Source organism: Mustelus asterias, chromosome 3 (assembly GCF_964213995.1).
Source record: "Mustelus asterias chromosome 3, sMusAst1.hap1.1, whole genome shotgun sequence".
NCBI lineage: Eukaryota > Metazoa > Chordata > Chondrichthyes > Carcharhiniformes > Triakidae > Mustelus > Mustelus asterias.
In genome coordinates, this window is record NC_135803.1 from 142,748,599 (window position 1) to 142,769,205 (window position 20,607).

The 20,607-nt window shown below is 46.3% G+C and overlaps 1 protein-coding gene across 1 annotated transcript in view; it reads right to left on the reverse strand.

The window, feature by feature from the left end:
• LOC144485102 (uncharacterized) overlaps nucleotides 1-16,948 on the reverse strand; it is a 95,066-nt gene extending 78,118 nt beyond the window's left edge. Inside the window, exon 1 of the mRNA XM_078203376.1 lies at nucleotides 16,704-16,948. The gene's annotated coding sequence lies outside the window, so the exon portion shown is untranslated. The remainder of the gene's footprint in view (nucleotides 1-16,703) is intronic.
• Between the last annotated feature and the right edge of the window lie 3,659 nt (nucleotides 16,949-20,607).

Consider the following 20,607-nt stretch of genomic DNA (forward strand, 5'->3'; position numbering starts at 1 on the left):
AGTGGGCCTGGAGGTCTGGAGTGCATCTGCTTCAATGCGAGGAGCATAACGGGTAAAACAGACGAATTTAGGGCCTTAATGCTTATGCAGAATTTGGATGTGGTTGCGGTGACGGAAACTTGGTTAAAAGAAGGACAGGATTGGCACCTGAATATTCCGGGGTATAAGTGTTTTAGGCGAGACAGAGGAGGAGCTAAAAAAGGTGGGGGAGTAGCGATATTAGTTAAGGAGCATATTACCGCGGTGCAGAGGGTAGACAACTTAGAGGGGTCATGTACTGAGTCGCTGTGGGTGGAACTCAGAAACAGGAAGGGTGCAGTCACTATGCTGGGGGTGTACTACAGACCACCCAACAGCCCACGGGAAGTGGAGGAAAGGATATGTCAGGAGATTCTGGATAGGTGCAGAAAAAATACGGTTGTTGTAGTGGGGGACTTTAATTTCCCTGGCACAGACTGGAAAGTGCTTAGAGCTGGGGGTCCGGACGGGGAGGAATTTGTAAAATGCGTACTGGAAGGGTCTTTGGAACAGTATGTAGATAGCCCGACTAGAGAGGGGGCTATACTGGACCTAGTTCTGGGAAATGAGCCCGGTCAGGTCGTCAAAGTTTCGGTAGGGGAACATGTGGCAAATAGTGACCACAACTCTGTTAACTTTAGGATAGTAATGGACAAGGATGAGTGCTGTCCTACGGGCAGGGTGCTAAATTGGGGAAGGCTAACTATAGCTGGATTAGGCAGGAATTGGTGGATGTTGATTGGGAGAGGATGTTCGAGGGTAAGTCCGCATCTGGCATGTGGGAGTCTTTTAAGGAACTATTGATAAGGCTGCAGGATAGGCATGTGCCTGTAAAAAGGAAAGATAGGAAAAGTAGGATTCGAGAGCCGTGGATAACCAGGGAAATTGAGGATCTGATTAAAATGAAAAGGGAGACGTACGTTAAGTCCAGGCCACAGAAAACAGATGGAGCTCTGGAGGAATACAGAGAGAGTAGGAAAGAACTCAAACGGGGAGTTAGAAGGGCAAAAAGAGGTCACGAGATGTTCTTGGCAGGCAGGATTAAGGAGAATCCTAAGGCATTCTATTCATATGTTAGGAACAAAAGAGTTGTCAGGGAGAAAATCGGACCTCTCAGGGACAAAGGAGGGGAATTATGCTTAGAACCCAAGGGAATAGGGGAGATCCTAAATGAATACTTTGCATTGGTATTCACGAAGGAGAGGGGCGTGTTAACCGGGAGTGTCTCGGAGGGAGGTGTTGACCCGTTAGAGAAAATCTCCATTACAAGAGAGGAAGTGTCAGGTTTTTTAGGGAACATTAAAACTGACAAAGCCCCAGGGCCTGATGGCATCTATCCTCGACTGCTCAGGGAGACGAGAGATGAAATTGCTGGGCCTCTGACGGAAATCTTTGTCGCTTCTTTGGACACGGGTGAGGTCCCTGAGGATTGGAGGATAGCGAATGTGGTCCCGTTGTTTAAGAAGGGTAGCAGGGATAACCCGGGAAATTATAGGTCGGTGAGCTTGACGTCCGTGGTAGGGAAGTTGCTGGAGAGGATTCTTAGAGACAGGATGTATGTGCATTTAGAACGGAACAATCTCATTAGTGACAGACAGCATGGTTTTGTAAGAGGGAGGTCGTGCCTTACAAATTTGGTGGAGTTTTTTGAGGAAGTGACAAAAACGGTTGATGAAGGAAGGGCCGTGGATGCCGTCTATATGGATTTCAGTAAGGCATTTGACAAAGTCCCACATGGCAGGTTGGTTAAGAAGGTTAAGGCTCATGGGATACAAGGAGAAGTGGCTCGATGGGTGGAGAACTGGCTTGGCCATAGGAGACAGAGGGTAGTGGTCGAAGGGTCTTTTTCCGGCTGGAGGTCTGTGACCAGTGGTGTTCCGCAGGGCTCTGTACTGGGACCTCTGCTATTTGTGATATATATAAATGATTTGGAAGAAGGTGTAACTGGTGTAATCAGCAAGTTTGCGGATGACATGAAGATGGCTGGACTTGCAGATAGCGAAGAGCATTTTCGGGCAATACAGCAGGATACAGATAGGCTGGAAAATTGGGCGGAGAGGTGGCAGATGGAGTTTAATCCGGATAAATGTGAAGCGATGCATTTTGGAAGAAATAATGTAGGGAGGAGTTATACAATAAATGGCAGAGTTATCAGGAGTATAGAAACACAGAAGGACCTAGGTGTGCAAGTCCACAAATCCTTGAAGGTGGCAACACAGGTGGAGAAGGTGGTGAAGAAGGCATATGGTATGCTTGCCTTTATAGGACAGGGTATAGAGTATAAAAGCTGGAGTCTGATGATGCAGCTGTACAGAACGCTGGTTAGGCCACATTTGGAGTACTGCGTCCAGTTCTGGTCGCCGCACTACCAGAAGGACGTGGAGGCGTTAGAGAGAGTGCAGAGAAGGTTTACCAGGATGTTGCCTGGTATGGAGGGTCTTAGCTATGAGGAGAGATTGGGTAAACTGGGGTTGTTCTCCCTGGAAAGACGGAGAATGAGGGGAGATCTAATAGAGGTGTACAAGATTATGAAGGGTATAGATAGGGTGAACGGTGGGAAGCTTTTTCCCAGATCAGAAGTGACGTTCACGAGGGGTCACGGGCTCAAGGTGAGAGGGGCAAAGTATAACTCAGATATTAGAGGGATGTTTTTTACACAGAGGGTGGTGGGGGCCTGGAATGCGCTGCCAAGTAGGGTGGTGGAGGCAGGCACGCTGACATTGTTTAAGACTTACCTGGATAGTCACATGAGCAGCCTGAGAATGGAGGGATACAAACGATTGGTCTAGTTGGACCAAGGAGCGGCACAGGCTTGGAGGGCCGAAGGGCCTGTTTCCTGTGCTGTACTGTTCTTTGTTCTTTGTTCTTTGTTTAATCTCATCGGTCTCTTGACAGGCAGCACAGGTTAAAACCACTCCCACTGTATCTGTTACTGAGGCGATGGCCAAGTGGTATTATCGGTAGACAATAATCCAGAAACTCAGCTAATGTTCTGGGGACCTGGGTTCAAATCCCACCATGGCAGGTGGTGAAATTTGAATTCAATTTAAAAAAAATCTGGAATTAAGAATTAACGGACGACTATGAAACAAAGAACATTACAGCACAGGAACAGGCCCTTCAGCCCTCCAAGCCTGCACCGACCATGCTGCCTGACTTAACTAAAACCCCCTACCCTTCCAGGGACCATATCCCTCTATTCCCATTCTATTCATGTATTTGTCAAGATGCTCCTTAAAAGTCATTACCGTATCCGCTTCCACTACCTCCCCCGGCAACGAGTTCCATGCACCCACCACCCTCTGTAAAAAAATCTCCCTCGTACATTTCCTTTAAACCTTGCCCCTCGCACCTTAAACCTGTGCCCCCTAGTAATTGACTCTTCCACCCTGGGAAAAAGCTTCTGACTAACCATTGTCGAGTGTCGGAAAAACCCATCTGGTTCACTAATGTCCTTTCGGGAAGGAAATCTGCCATCCTTACCTGGTCCGATCTACATGTAACTCGAGAGCCACAGCAATATGGTTGACTCTCGACTACCCTCCAAAGACAACTAGGGATGGGCAATAAATGTTGGCCAGCCAGTGACACCCATGTCCCATGAATGAATAAAAAAAACATTATTGTTATCATTAATAGTATCATTTCAGCAATGTTTCTCTCCGTTCAAAAGTAAGACTGGGGAGTCGCTAGGACAGCAGCAAGCTTTGGGGCGAGTCCTAGGAACATCTCAGTAATTACGACATGAGATTTCACAGAACAAACAAACCCACTGGTCTGTGCACAAGTTACGGATTTCATAAAGCAGTGTTACGCTGAGATTTCACTGACAATATCTCCTCAAGCCAAGGTTCAGACAAGTCAATGCTTGTTGCTGCTGCCACTCAAATGTTCACACAAGAGAAACGAAAGCGTTGTTAACAAACCCAGTAATGGGAATTTTTACTGGGACTATTCCGGACAGGATTCATTCCTCTGGGAAAACCCGATACTGAGTTTCCCTGAATAATGAATTTTTCTGGGGGTTCCTATTTTTAGTGCTAATTAATGGACAGGTTTAGAATCAGCAGCTAGACTCTAATAAAGCAATTAAAAAACGTTAAAGAGAAATGTATCCACCTCGAAATCTCTTCACGATTGATGGCATTACAAGCTGTCAATAAGCTAAAGGAATGAACAAATGAGCAGTTGGTGCCTAATGGTCTCAGAATGCGAGCTGTTAGCTTGGCAGTTTTCTATCCGCGTGTCGAATATTTATCTCATTGTGGGCACTTTGCTTTCTTATCTTTTCAAACTGTCACAATTAAATGACAGCGTGGTTTTCTGAAGAGGTTAATTTTGACCTCAAGTTCGAACCACGTCTTTTCACATCCACTCGGGGCGATCTTACCAGAAAGATTCTAAGTGATGAACGAGCATGAAACATAGAAACTAGAAGCAGGGAATAGGCCATTCGGCCCGTCGAGCCTCCGCCATTCATTGTGATCATGGCTGATCATCGAATTCAATATCCTGATCCCCCTCCTTCCCCCCTATCCCTTGATCCCTGTGGCCCCAAGAGCTATATCTAATCTCTTCTTGAAATCAGACAATGTTTTGGCTTCAACTACATTCAGTGGGAGTGAATTCCACACGTTCACCACCCTCTGGGTGAAGAAATTTCTCCTCACCTCAGTTCTAAAATGTTTACCCCTTATCCTCAAACTATGACCCCTAGTCTGGTCTCCCCCACCATTAGGAACACTCTTTCTGAATCTAGGTGCATGCCTCGGTATTCCGGAGAGCCACATACAATGCTTTAAATGCATAGAACTTAGTTTGCTACGAGAAAACGTTAATTCTATATTTTTAGTTATTTCATTACTAGTGTCAAAAGTAGGAAACTGGAGCACCCGGAGGAAACCCACGCAGACACAGGGAGAATGTGGGCGGCACGGTGGCACAGTGGTTAGCACTGCTGCCTCATAGCGCCAGGGACCTGGGTTCGATTCCTGGCTTGGGTCACTGTCTGCACGTTCTCCCCGTGTCTGCGTGGGTTTCCTCCGGGTGCTCCGGATTCCTCCCACAGTCCAAAAGATATGCGGATTAGGTGCATTGGCCGTGCTAAATTCTCCCTCAGTGTACCCGAATGGGCACCGGACTGTGGCGACTAGGAAATTTTCACAGTATCTTCATCACAGTATGAATGTAAGCCTACTTGTTTTTATTTATTTATAAACTTTAAATAAATGTGCAGACTCCGCCCAGACAAGCCAGGAATCGAATACAGCTCCCTGGCTCTGTGAGGCAGCAGTGCTAACCACTGTGCCACCGTGCTGACCAGTTGAAAGATGATGCGAGCTGAGGACTGGTTGATTTGATGATCCATTTCGCATTCCTGTATTCTGTATGCTGTGTGAATGCCTTGAATTTATAACTCCCATCATCAACTTATCCACAACTCTTCACAATTCTTCGAGAAAGAAGCCGGCTCACTGGACCGATGTGAAAAAGCACTTCATTATATGTAATCTTTTTCAACTACAAAACATCCTGAGGGAAGGACACCGATTGTCTGTTTAAATCTCCTCACTCTCAGGGCCATTTCTAATGTAATGTAGGGGTTCCCGTTCCCGAGCAACGCTCTTATCCTTGATTGGAAATGGCTTCAACATAATCAACACCAGCACCGAGTGTCAAGTAGGAAACATTTGTGTTTGGCTGGAGCGTCAATCATCAGGGTAAATAGATTAAGATGAGCGGTTATATCTTGCAGCAAGTGGCAGTGATGTGTGATAATTTCAACTTGCAGCAATGTCCCGGCTTGTCTGCGCCTCTCAAGAATAATTTTCCTGTCAGAAAATTACATCAGCTGGACTCGTTTCAAAATGGAAATCAAACTAACTGCGGCTCTGTTTGTTTTGAGAGTGACATCAGTGTACAGGAAAGCAGCTCAGATCAGGCAGTCTATTACACAGGGAGTTTACATTTTACTGGGCAATCTTCCATATTGCCCACGGTTAAATCAGAGTCTGCACTAGGAATAAAACCTCTATGTTACAGCAGTGGGTTCATCCGAACAAAAGGACTTTGTTGGCTGGAAAACATTTTGGGACATCCAGAGGTTGTGAAAGACATTAAATAAATGCAAATCTTTCTTTTGTTTACATTGCTGGAGTAGAGGGGAGTTGAAAATTCAAAAGCCCGTGCAGCTCACAGTAGTTAGGCGGCGTGGTGGCACAGTGGTTAGCACTGCCACCTCACAGTGCCAATGACCCGGGTTCAATTCCAGCCTCGGGTGACTGTCTGCATGGAGTTTGCACATTCTCCCTGTGTCTGCATGGGTCCCCTCTGGGTGCTCCGGTTTCCTCCCACAGTCCAAAGATGTGCAGGTTAGGTTGATTGGCCATGCTAAATTGCCCCTTAGTGTCAAGGGGATTAGTGGGGTAAGCACATAGAACATAGAACATTACAGCGCAGTACAGGCCCTTCGGCCCTCAATGTTGTGCCGACCAGTGGTACCAATCTAAAGCCCCTCTAATCTACACTATTCCAATATCATCCATATGTTTATCCAATGGGGTTATGAGAACATAAGAACATAAGAAATAGGAGCAGGAGTAGGCCATCTAGTCCCTCGAGCCTGCCCCGCCATTCAATAAGATCATGGCTGATCTGAAGTGGATCAGTTCCACTTACCCGCCTGATCCCTATAACCCCTAATTCCCTTACCGATCAGGAATCCATCTATCCGTGATTTAAACATATTCAACGAGGTAGCCTCCACCACTTCAGTGGGCAGAGAATTCCAGAGATTCACCACCCTCTGAGAGAAGAAGTTCCTCCTCAACTCTGTCCTAAACTGACCCCCCTTTATTTTGAGGCTGTGCCCTCTAGTTCTAGCTTCCTTTCGTAGTGGAAAGAATCTCTCCACCTCTACCCTATCCAGCCCCTTATATCTTATAGGTCTCTATAAGACCCCCCTTCAGCCTTCTAAATTCCAACGAGTACAAACCCAATCTGCTCAGTCTCTCCACATAATCAACACCCCTCATCTCTGGTATCAACCTGGTGAACCTTCTCTGCACTCCCTCCAAGGCCAATATATCCTTCCGCAAATAAGGGGACCAATACTGCACACAGTATTCCAGCTGCGGCCTCACCATTGCCCTATACAGATGCAGCAAGACATCTCTGCTTTTATATTCTATCCCCCTTGCGATATAAGCCAACATCCCATTTGCCTTCTTGATCACCTGTTGCACCTGCAGACTGAGTTTTTGCGTCTCATGCACAAGGACCCCCAGGGTATAGGGATACTGCCTGGATGGCACTGTTGTTGGTGCAGGCTTGATGGGCCGAATGGCCTCCTTCCGCACAGATTCTATGGGCGGAATTTTACTGTCCCGCCTGCTACGATTCCTGTGGCGGGCCATGCAAAGGTTCGTTGACCTTTGGTTAGGAATTTCCAGCCTTGGGGTGAGCGCAGCTGAAAAAGCCCACCCTATGATTCTATTCTATGATACATAAGGACAAAATTCTTTCCTGAGTGTCATGTTGTGCCTAATGGGGCCCTTGGGTGCTCTTCCTACCAAAGTAGGCAGCGGGCTTAAGGGGAGGATATCTGTGGAAGCCTGTAGGGACGCAACACATTGTGAAGTGGTCAGGTTTACAGATGATCCAAAACTAGGAGGAGCGGTGCTGATGGAGGTTAAAAAATATGGAACGAGTTGGACAAAATTTAAGTGAGCCCAACAATGAATTTAATGTACGCAAGTGTATAAAAGTGCACTTAGGAAGAGAGACTGGATGACATAGGCCTTCCAAGGATAGTATTGAAATAGATGGGCGGCATGGTGGCACTTTGGTTAGCGTGATTCCTGGCTTGGGTGACTGTCTGTGTGGAGTTTGCATGTTCTCCCCGTGTCTGCACAGGTTTCTTCCGGGTGCTCCGGTTTCTTCCCACAGTCCAAAGGATGTGCGGGTTAGGTGGATTGGCCATGCTAAATTGTCCCTTAGTGTCAGGGGGACTAACTATGGTAATTGCATGGGATTATGGGGATAGGGTCTGGGTGGGATTGTGGTCGCTGCAGACTCGATGGGCCAAATGGCCTCCTTCTGCACTGTAGGATTTTAGGGTTCTATGATCTATATGGTCTCGTAAGAAGTCTCACAACACCAGGTTAAAGTCCAACAGGTTTATTTGGAATCACGAGCTTTCGGAGTGCCTCACCCGATGACGGGGCAGTACTCAGAAAGCTCCTGATTCCAAATAAACCTGTTGGACTTTAACCGGGTGTTGTGAGACTTCTTACTGTGCCCACCCCAGTCCAACGCCAGCATCTCCACATCATGTATTGAAATAGTTAGTAACTCTTAACTTGATGGGTTGAATTGCTTCATTCCGTCCTTGCTTTTGTATTAGCTTTACATTATCAAACCTGAACAATTTGTGTATCTGTCTGGAGAGAGACTGTAGTTGTCTCAGCTGAATGCTACAAGGTCAATTCCATTTATATCGGTCTTACACTCAGCTAGAAGCCACGTGAGATGTTCACATATACAAAGACAGAGCATCTCACCCTGTGTGCTTGGAAACCCTGCGATCAAGGTGAAAGTAAAATGGAAAATAAAGTTTTCAACAAACAGGTTCTTATCAGCTTTCGTGACGCAAACACATAAACTCCGCTTCACCAAGGATGCAAGATAGAACTTGCTGACGGATTCGCTGATAATGGAACAGCTTTGATAACTTTTTCCCTCCTTCCCTCCCCTCTCCTCTTCTCCACGCCCCTCCTCTCCCCTCTCCTATCTTTATTGCGGATGCCTGCAGCAACTTGTCCATCACACTTCAGATGAAATGAGCAATCCTGACAAGGTCTTTCATTTCCATTTACTTATGTCATTATCGCTGTGTACATTTATGATTTCATCGCCTGGATGTTCCTGCAATTAACACATTCGCAACAGACAATGTGTTCCTTGTAGACAACTGGATAACGTGTTCTTATTGGTTTTTGGCACAAATTGGTTGTGTTACTCTTTATTGTGCCATCAATCTTCCACTGTTTACCTCCCATTCAGGGGATGCTCTCCACCACCACCAACCCCCCACCCCCCTCCCTCCCTCCCCCCCACCCCCACCCACCAGGAAGAACAAGGCAAGTAGTAATTCTGAAATCTCCATATCTGACATTGAAATGACAAGTAGCTCCAGGACTGGAACTGAAGAAACTCACATAGCCAGCTGGCTATTATAAGTCTGAGGCAAGACGCGAGAGCACTCAGCCAAGACAGATGAATCTTAAAGTTGAACCGTCCTGGGGCAGAAGCCTAGGAAACTCCCAGACTGATTCACCATAGTACCTATTCTGCTAAAGGATTGAAATGTCACTTGCAACATTCCAATTTTATTGTTTTACTGGGAAACGTTCATCTATCCACGCAGCTCACTAGTTATACATAATGCCAAGTTTAAGTCAGGTTAGGATCCACTAATTGGGGGGGCATGGAGGCACAGTGGTTAGCACTGCTGCCTCATAGCACCAGAGACCCAGGTTCAATTCCGGCCTCAGGTCATTGTGTGGAGTTTGCACGTTCTCCCCGTGTCTGCGTGGGTTTCTTCCGGGTGCTCCGTTTTCCCCCCACCGTCCAAAGGTGTGCGGGTTAGGTTGATTGGCCATGCTAAATTGACCCTAGTGTCAGGGGGATTACAGAATAAATATCTGGGGTAATGGGGAAGGGGCCTGGATGCGATTGTGGTTGGTGCAGACTCAATGGGCCAAATGGTCTCCTTCTGCACTGTAGGGATTCTATGACTCTATGAGATTCCAGGGGAGGAAGAGAAAGTGGATCATGCAGTTAATCAAACCGATATTCTAAATTGAGAGGAGAAGGAGGAGGAATTCAGCTCTGCAGAAACATAAGAGCAGGAAACGGCCATTTGGCCCTTTGAGCCTGCTCCAGCATTCAACATGATCATGGCCCAGCCAGCCATGCCCACATCCCGTACATGAATAAAAAAATTCCCAGCACCATACTCTAGCGCTCTCTCCATATCCCTCGACACGTTTAGAGTCTAGATAGCTATCTATTTCCATCTTAAATAAACTCAGTGATTTGGCCTCCACCGCTTTCTGTGGTTGAGAATTCCACAGGTTCACCACCCACTGAGTGAAGAAATTTCTCCTCATCTCAGTCCTAAATGGCTCCATACCTGTGACTGTGACCCCTGGTTCTAGACCCGCCAGCCTGAGGAAACAACTTCCCTGCACTCAGTCTATCCAACCCTGTCAGAAATCTATACGTTTCTATTAGATCCCCTCTCATTCTTCTAAATGCCAGTGGGTACAGGCCCAATCAACCCAATCTCTCCTCATACTGCAATCCAGCCATCATTTGCTGGACTCCATCTATGGCAAGTATATCCTAAGATAAGGAGATCAAAACTGTACATAGTTTGTACTGTTCAGGTGTGGTCTCACCAAGGCCCTGCATCTTTGCTCCTGCACTCAAGTCCTGTTGCAATGAAGGCCAACATACTGTTTGCCTTCCTAACTGCTTACTGTACCTGACTGCTTGTTTTCAGTGACTGGTGTACGAGGACACCAATGTCCCTCAGTATGTCAACATTTCCCAACCTCTCACCATTTGAATAACAAGGGGGCGAAGGGGGTATAGTTCAGTGGTAGAGCATTAGACTGCAGATCAACGAGGCCCCTAGTTCAAATCCAGATGTCTCCATCAGTGATTAATGAATTTTTAGGGTGGCACGGTAGCACAGTGGTTAGCACTGCTACCTCACAACATTAGGGACCCAGGTTTGATTCCTGACTTGGGTCACTGTGCGAAGTCTACACGTTCTCCCTGTGTCTGTGTGGATTTCCTCCGAGTGCTCCGGTTTCGCCCCACGGTCCGAAAGACGTGCTGGTTAGGTGCATTGGCCGTGCTAAATTCTCTCTCAGTGTACCCGAACAGGCGCCGGAGTGTGGCAACTAGGAGATTTTCACAGTAACTTCATTGAAGTGTTAATGTAAGTCTACTTGTGACACTAATAAAACTTAATACTCTGCAATTATGTTTCTCCCTGCAAAGTGGATAACTTCACATTTATCCATGTTATACTGCATTTGCCAGATATTTTCCCACTCACTCAGCTTGTCTAAAACACATCAGGCCATTAGCAGAGTAAATGACCAGGCTGAATTGTGCTGCTCTCCAGTGTCAGAATGAGTATAATGGCTTCCATGCCCAGGTTCAGTACCTGCTGCACCAAAAGATGATCGAAATGTATTTATCTGAGGCTAATAAAAATGTAAACAGCCCCCTAAAGGTCCTCCTAATCCAAGGGGGCAACCTTGCACCATCCAAATAGCCAGTTAGCTCAGAGTACAGGCCACCTGCTCAGTTGAATCCTGAGATATGACGGAAGGGACATTGTGATGCCACTCCCATGGCACTTGTATACAATTTAAATGTCCTCGCTGGTCCCAGGTTGGACTTTCCCACCCACATGGCGGTGCCCCCGAAATTGGATACTAGCTCCAAATGGGATAAAGTCCTGGCGCTGTAGGTCCCGAACCCTTGGGAATGATGCATAAACAGGGCACTAAAGCAGAAGAAAATTGGTCCCAGTTTATCACTCTGAGAAAACACTGCACCCGGGCACAGAGTTCAGCCCACTTCAGGGTAGAGTGGCATTCTTAGCAAGTGGGGCAGGACTTTACGGCCTCACTCATCCCAAAACCATAAAATCCCACCTGAGGCCAACGGACCTTCCCATGCTCCACCCCTTGCCCGTTCTGATTCCCGTAGTGGGCAGGCGGAGACGGTTAAATACTGGCCGTGGAGTGCAGAACCCAACTCATTGCCACAGAGGTTGTGGAAGCCAGGTCATTGAGTGCACTTAAGACAGAGATGGATAGTTTTTTTTTTGTAAAGGGATCAAAGGGGAAAAAGTGGGATAATGGGGTTGAGAATCTTATCAGCCATGATTGAATGCCGGAGCAGACTCGATGGGCTGAATGGCCTAATTATGCTCCTCAGAGTCACAGAGTACTACAGTGCAGAAGAGGTCCTTCGGGTCATCGAGTCTTCACTGACGCACGAAATGCCCTGACCTGCCCACCTAATCCCACTTACCAGCACTTGGCCCATAGCCTTGAATGTTATGGCATGCCAAGTATTCGTCCAAGTACTTTTTAAAGGATGTGAGGCATCCCGCCTCCACCACCCTCCCAGGCAGCGCATTCCAGACCGTCACCACCCTCTGGGTAAAAAAGCTTTTCTTCAAATCCCCCCTCAACCCCTCACCCCTCACTTTTAACTTGTGTCCACTCGTAACTGACCCTTCGACTAAGAGGAACACTCCATCCTCTCCTATATCTTATGGTGTTCTGGTCCCTCTGTCTGTCAGGATTCCAACTGGTTTAATAAATTTGCTAAAATTAGTAATGTGCGTAATCAAACCTGCCTCATCAATAGTTCATGCATGGTTACTTCATCATGGGCTTGGGATCCGCACCAACAGCCTGATCCCCTGTATCCACCACAGAAGGAACGTGCTTGCGGAAAGGAGATCAGCAAACACCCAATGGAAAATCAATTGGAGTGTAAATTGGTCACACTGACCTCCACATCCAAATTCTAAATCAGCGCCTCATTAAGTGGAACACTGTACCAAGAGCTTTAAATCTTAAAATTCACCCTTAAATTACCAGACTTATCTCAACTGAGGAATTAAATAATGTGTCACAATTTGGACATAACCTTCAATTCCACTTCTCAAGAGCTATCAGTCTTGCTTCACTTTAATTCAAAATGTTTCTTCATCTGCCTTGTTCTGAAGCTCATTTCACCAGAGAGGATATGGTTACAGGGGAGGTAGAGGACTGGCTTCCAAATTTAGCATCATAGAACCCCTACAATGCAGAAGGAGGCCATTTGGCCCATTGAGTCTGCACCGACCACAATCCCACCCAGGCCCTATCCCTGTAACCTCACATATCTACCCTGCTAGTCCCCCTGCCACTAAGGGATAAGTTTGCATGGCCAATCAACCTAATCCACACATCTTTGGACTGTAGGAGGAAACCAGAGCACCCGGAGAAAACCCACGCAGACATGGGGAGAATGTGCAAACTCCACACAGACAGTGACCCGAAGCCGGAATTGAACCCAGGTGCCGGGCGCTGTGAGGCAGCAGTGCTAACCACTGTGCCACCTTGCTGTTTAAAGTTAAAGTTTATTTATTTATTAATGTCACAAGTAGGTTTACATTAACACTGCAATGAAGTTACTGTGAAAATCCCCAGTCGCCACACTCCAGCGCCTGTTCGGGTACACTGAGGGAGAATTTAGCATGGCCAATTCACCTAACCAGCACGTCTTTCGGTCAAGTAGCAACCCCTGGTAATGAGGTGACACAAAGAGCCCCACATTCAAAAGTTTCTGAATCCCAGCCCAATCCCCTCACTCCCCCTTCTGACATCCACACTCACACATATTCAGCCACATATCTGGGCGGCACAGTGGCAGAGTGGTTTGTACTGCTGCCTCCCAGTGCCAGAGACCCCAGGTTCGATTCCAGCCTTAGGTGACTGTCTGTGTGGAGTTTGCATGTTCTCCCCGTGTCTACTTGGATTTCCTCCGGGTGCTCCGGTTTCCTCCCACACTCCAAAGATGTTCAGTTTAGGTGGATTGGGCCATGCTAAATTGCCCCTTAGTGTCCCAACGTGTGAAGGTTAGATGGGTTAGCCATGGTGAATGCACAGGGTTATGGGAATAGGGCAGGGTCTAGATGAGACACTCTGTGAATGGGCTGAATGGCCTTCTTTTGCATTGTAGGGATTCTATAATTCTGTAAGTACATCCATTCAGGTATGTACACTCCAATACTGTCAAGTGCTTGTACAAACTCAGATGTTGACACTGTAAATCTGGGCTGGTTCTAAAGAGGCCCAAAATAATCTCTCAAACCCTTAAGGAGATTCATTTTTAAAATTGTTAAAAAGAACATTATTTTAAAAATGCTATAAATCAGCTGCTATGACATATCCTTTACAATATTAAACCATTCAGATATGAAAAGTATTCAACGTTTTTTTTAGTAATTCACAGACCAAGAACAATCTGCACTTATAAAACAACTTCAAGGTCACAAAATAGTCTAAAACACTACAAAGGTGGTGATTGGGAGAGAGGGATCAGACTGCAAGCGGAAACTGGGAGGATAGTTAGGGAAGGCGATCAGGTATGTGGCCTTTAACACCAGGAGCAAGAAAGTACATTGCAGCAACTCACCAAGACTCCTTCAACAGAAACTTCCAAAACCGCAACCTCTACCACCTAGAAGGTCAAGGGTAGCAGATGCACGGGACTACCATCACCTGCAAGTCCCCTCCAAGTCATTCACCACCTTGACTTGGAAATATATCGCCATTCCTTCACTGTTGTTGGGTCAAAATCTTGGGACTCCCTCCCTACCAGCACTGTGGGTGTACCTACACCACATGGGCTGCAGCAGTTCAAGAAGGCAGCTCACCAACATCTTCTCAAGTAGCAATTAGGGATAGGCAATAAATGTGCTGGCCTAGCCAGCGACTCCTACAGTCCATGAAAGAATTAAAAAAGATTACTAAACAAGTCAGACCTATTGACTGTTTTGCCTATGTGGATATATTGAGCGGCGCGGTGGCACAGTGGTTAGCACTGCTGCCTCACAGCGCCAGGGACCTGGGTCCGATTCCGGCCTCGGGTCACTGTCTGTGTGGAGTTTGCACATTCTCCCCGTGTCTGTGTGAGTTTCCTCCGGGTGCTCCAGTTTCCTCCCACAGTCCAAAGATATGTGGGCTAGGTTGATTGGCCATGCTAAATTTCCCCTTACAATCAGGGGGATTAGCAGGGTAAATATGAGGGGTTATAGGATCTGGGTGGGATTGCAGTCAGTGCAGGCTCGATGGGCCGAATGGCCTTCTTTTGCACTGTAGGAATTCTATGATTCTACGCTAAATTATCAATAGTGATAGTCCTGTGATGGGCAGATTGTTGCTGCTACTTTCACAGGGTTAATAAATTTGAGACATTTAAACCGTATGAATTTTTAAAAGCTGGAGTGTGCATGTAAAGTCAGTGGGAGACCCTGTTATCCAGCACAGTTAGATTACAAATTATGCCTCATTAATGCTATTTGCATGTTACATCATTGTTACCATGGCATCACATGTGCCTTTGCTGAGGTGAACGTGCTTGTAATTTTAAAAAATATATTCAATTTTAGTATTAATAAAAATTAATTTCCTTCCATTGAATATCAACCTGCACTGTGGTAGAGAAGAATATTCATATTTAGCCATTGAATGTATGTTTTGAGGACTGGAATCTGTGTCCCTGGATTTCCCTGCTCCCATTCACTGTTCATTCACTGTCTTACAGCCAATATCAAACCTCCTTTGACCTGTAGCTCTCATTTTGTCCTTTACAGTACGGGCAATTCAAAACCAGCAACTTCAGGACTGAGGCCGCACCGGATTCTGGATCTTGCTGGGTCAGGCTGATTGGGCCGTGGGCGGTTTTTGCCAGTCTGGGTCGGGTGGGGGTTAAGGGTCACTTGGAAGGTGGAAATAGACTGGCACGCGAGCGATGAAGCAGATAAACAGTCCGGCGCTACACCGCGCCAATGCAGTTCCAAGCCAAATTATCCAGGGGAGTATCAAAATGAATGCATTGCACTTTCTAAAAATGTCCAGTTTTCAAACGACTCATCCTCTGGGCTGCCAGATTTGAGACACTCATTATCCACAGCCTCGCACAGTTAACAACTGTTACATGTCCTTTGTCACCCAAGCACTATCACTATCACACCTCTTCAGTCACATGTCACCCATCCTTCTGCCTACAGCGACTATCACCTGGTCACTATCATGTGCCCTCAGTCGCATAGCAACCATCATCGTGCCACCACTGTGTAAAAGTCTGAGGTCACGCGCCAACTGACTCAAGAACAGCTTCTTCCCTGCTGCCATCAGACTTTTGAATGGACCTACCTCATATGAAGTTGATCTTTCTCTACACCCTAGCTATGACTATGACACAATAGTCTGCACCCTCTCCTTTCCTTCTCTATGAATGGTATGTTTTGTCTGTATAGCGCGCAAGAAACAATACTTTTCACTGTATTCCAATACATGTGACAATAATAAATCAAATCAAATTTGACATTTGACAGAATTCTGCCTCTCCGCCCGCCACAGGAATTGGAGAGGGCAAGGGATAAACAATGAGAAACTCCGTTGACCTCGGGCAGGATTTTATGGTTTCGGGATGAGCATGGCCGTAAAATCCCGCCCAATGCCTCATATCCTTACTGATTCTCCATCATGCAGCCGCTTCCATGTATTCTTGGCTACACAGCTGCTGTCTTAAACATAGCCGCTCTCCCACTGTGCACAGACCACCGCACACTCTCACTCCCAAAGCCTCTATCTCGTGCCTTGATTACCCAGCCATCACTCAGTTCCCTTGATTGCACATCTACTCTCCCATACCCTTGGTCACCTTGCTGCCATTGAGTTTCCATGGTTACCTATCCACTGGCAACTTTCTTCGGCTGCACACCAATTCTCTGAAATGGTTAATGGCATACCTGCCTTGTGTTTGTCACACAGCATGTAACGTGGCAAGCAAGCGCTTTGTAGATTCGGACTCACCTGGTGTTGCAGAGACAGAAAATCTCTTTGACTTTCAAAATCCTCTCCCTGATAGGGAGCTCAGTTCGATATCTGTCTTCTTTTTTTATCTCCCCGCAGCAGGTATCTGTGACCCAGATCTGATTTTTTATCCACTGGAGCATGCAATCAGCGACTCAATTCCACCTCTGAATTTGAAATAAATTTCTGTGCTTCTAACTCCGATGCTTCCTTGTATAAAACTGAGATTCCTGTGGCTCCAAGCGGTATAGTACATGTCAAACGGACAGTCTCCCTCCCCTTGGCTGCTGTTAGCTGGATAAGCACAACCAGCTGGAACGTGTGTTTGCATATGGGCAAAGGCTCCATGTGTTGGGGGTGGTGCTGACTGAAGGCTGCCTCACACATCACAGAGGGCTTTGACTCCAAAGAATTAATTTGCTTCTAGCCCAGATCTGAGCCAGCCCCCATGCCTCACTCTGGTAAGATTTAAACAGAGTTTTATAGCAGGGGCAGTACCCCTCCCTAAAGCAGCTGCTGTCTATCTGTCTCTCACTCTCGCTCAGAATAGAAACAAGTCGCTTTCTCTCCTTTCAGGAGGGAAACACTGTGGTTTGGGACAGTGAGCGGAGCAACTTTTATTTTGATATCACTCTCCCTCCAAACATGATCGGCAGAAGATAACTCACATTGCGACTTCAATGTCAAAAACATTCCGTGACAATGACAGGGCTGAGGCAGGCACTTGGGCATCAGTAGGTGAGCTGACAGGTAGCAAGGTTTTGAGAAACCTTTTTAAAGACCAGGAGAGATAGTCCAGGGAGGGAGTTCCAGTGAGTAGGGCCAAAATGACTGAAGGTTCTGAAGGACTGATAGGGGCTGCATGGTGGTGTGGTAAACCACTGTTATATGTTATCTGTAGTGGTTAACCACCGTAGTTAGTATTTCTCAGTACCTGTATATGTGGCACATCCCTGTCGGTTCCGCCCAAGTCTCCTCCCCCTGGTCTGGGTATAAAGGCGGTGGCTCCTCCCCCTTGCTCTCAGTACAGACCAGATCACCGACAGGGATGGCTCCAAGTTCTTGCTAATAAAATCCTATTTGTCTTGCTCACAACTAGTCTCGGCTCGACCAATAGTGCATCAGGTGGCACCGTGGTTAGCACTGCTGCCTCATAGCGCCAAGGACCCGGGTTCAATTCTGGCCCCGGGTCACTCTCTGTGTGGAGTTTGTGAAGTTTGCACTTTCTCCCTGGGTTTCCTCTGGGTGCTCCTGTTTCCTCCCACAGTCCAAAGATGTGCGGGTTAGGTTGATTGGCCAAGTTTAAATTGACCCTAGTGTCAGGGGATTAGCAGGGTAAATTTGTGGGAATAGGGTCTGGGTGGGATTGTGGTCGGTGCAGACTTGATGGGCCAAATGGCCGCCTTCTGCACTGTAGGGATTCTATGATTCTACCAATGAGAGGAGGCTACCCAAATGACATTGGTTGGGACTTCAGTGTTCAATTATTCTGTGTTCAATTATGTGAGCCTGGTAACTGATCTATGCTCACTGTGCTTGATTGGTTAAGCCTGGGCATGGACTCTGAGCTTAACTAAACAGACACCATAGAAGAAATGGAGCTGCAAGCTTGGGTGTAGACATTTTGTGATTGCAGAGCTATTTTAAAACTCTCACAAATAAACCTAGTGCACAATTAAAAACTAATTTCATGGCTGCATTACTCTGAGATAACTAAAATATATAACAGGGACATAGGGCTGGAGGATGTTTCCAGCTACAGTGAGGCAATGTCATGGAGGAATTTGCAAATGAGAATCGGCATCTCACCTTTGATACATTAAGGCCAGAATTTTACCATCCCACCCGCCACGAGAATTGGAGCGGGCGAGGGGGGGGGGTCAATGGAAAGGTCCATTGACCTCGGGTGGGATTTTATGGTTTTGGGACGAGCGAGCTGTAAAATCCTCCCCTGTGGTCAGGGAATGAGTGAAAAATAGTGAGGTGCCTGGTTAGAGGTGCCGGAGTGGTGCTCCAGTGTCCTCTGGCATCACAGCACCCTGCTGTTCACTTTTGTGCACAGTGGCTTACCATAGTCATATGACCTCAGAGGTCGTCTTGGGTCAGACAAAGGTTTGAGGCAGACGCCATTTCTACCCACCAAATGAAACAGGAATGTGCAGTTGAAATTGAATAGATTTTGATAGCTGGAGGAGAGCCAACAGTTGTAAGACACAGCAGAGAATAACTAAAACTTCAGTCTGCAACTTTGTACAGGACAATGACTGCTGGGTGAGTCAGAATGGCTTTGAGTATTCCAGTACTGGCTCCTATAGAGATGAAGGCAAATTTGAAAATGAATTGGAGATTCTTCCAGTCTCAATGGCAGAATTACAAGATTGCCATAGAGTTAAGCAAGAAACGGGAACAATAAAAGTAGCAACACTGTTATCGGTGCTGGGGACAGAGTGCTACACACTGTATTAAACCCCAGACTTCACTGAGGAGCAGAAAAGCCAGAGGTGTGAAATTTTGGAGGCCCTGTAGACCCACTTTGAACTTTTTACAAATGTTATTTATGAATGCTACTCATTCAACACTAGAGCTCATGGAGAGAGAAAGAATGTTGATCAGTATCTGGCTGAGCTGAGACATCTAGCTGAATCTTGAGTGTCTAGGCAACTGAAGGATGATCTGATCAGAGATAGAGTTGTCCTAAGAGAACCTGTCTGCTGAGAGAAGAAAACTTACTCAAGAAAACTTTGAAATAAGTAGAAGCTCTGAGATGGTTAATCATCAGCTGAAGGGTATTGTTGGGAGAACCGACGAGGGTGCACACTCTACTAAGAGGCAGGTCAGGCCTATCGAGCACATGACAATGGAGAAAAACAAAATATTTACAAAAGAGCCATCTGAAAGATCAAAGCCAGAGAACTGTATATAAATATTGCAGGGAATTTGATACAAAAGGAAATGGAAGCATGTCCAGTGTGGGGAAAGCAGCGCTCCAACTGCAAGGAGCTGAATCACTTTGCATACAGGTGTTTTGCTAGAAAGAAGGATAGCATGCCTCTTAAGACAGCGCTCACACCTTCGTTTGTACAGTTCGGCATCATCAAGTCTCAAGGTAGAAAATGGTCTGTGATTATTGAGATTGTGACTGCAGAAGGACAGCATCAAGTTAATGTGACGCATCAGATAGACACGGTGCTATGTATAACATCCTGAGCTTCACAGATCTACACAAAGTTGCCCAAGGTTGTGACTTAAAAATAAAGCCGTCAAAGATAAAGTTGTGGCTGTATGATGACACAATGCTCACCCCCAGAGGACAAACTAAGCTGAAAGTCCAATGCAATGGGAAGAAAGAAGATTTACAGTTCCAGACAGTAGCCACTGAGAAAAATCCACTTGTCTCAACTGGATCAAGTCAAAAGTTCAGATTGGTAACCCAGAAGAGCTTTGCAGGTTTCGCACAACACCAAGACATTGGCTGCTGAACATGTCTTGACAAATTACAAAGATATTTTCACAGGCTCTTGGATGTCTTCCTGGACGAGAGTGTGAGACCAACTCAACATCTTCCGAGTTGAGTTCCAGCCGCTTTCAAGTCCAGCCTGAAACAATGAGGAGGAACTTGAAAAGATGGGATTAACCAAGAAAGTGACACCTCCTACAGGCTGGATTGGCAGCTTGGTAACAGTGGAAAAAATCTGGAGAGAACGTGCGCAGATCCACAGGATCTCAATAAAACTTTCAAGATAGGGGACTTTCGCAGCAACTTCATTGCAGTGTTAATGTAGGCCAACTTGTGACTAATAAATAAAACTTAAAGATATTTCTTTAAAGTTTAAAGTGTATTTATTAGTGTCACAAAATAGGCTTACATTAACACTGCAACAAAGTTACTGTGAAAATCTCCCAG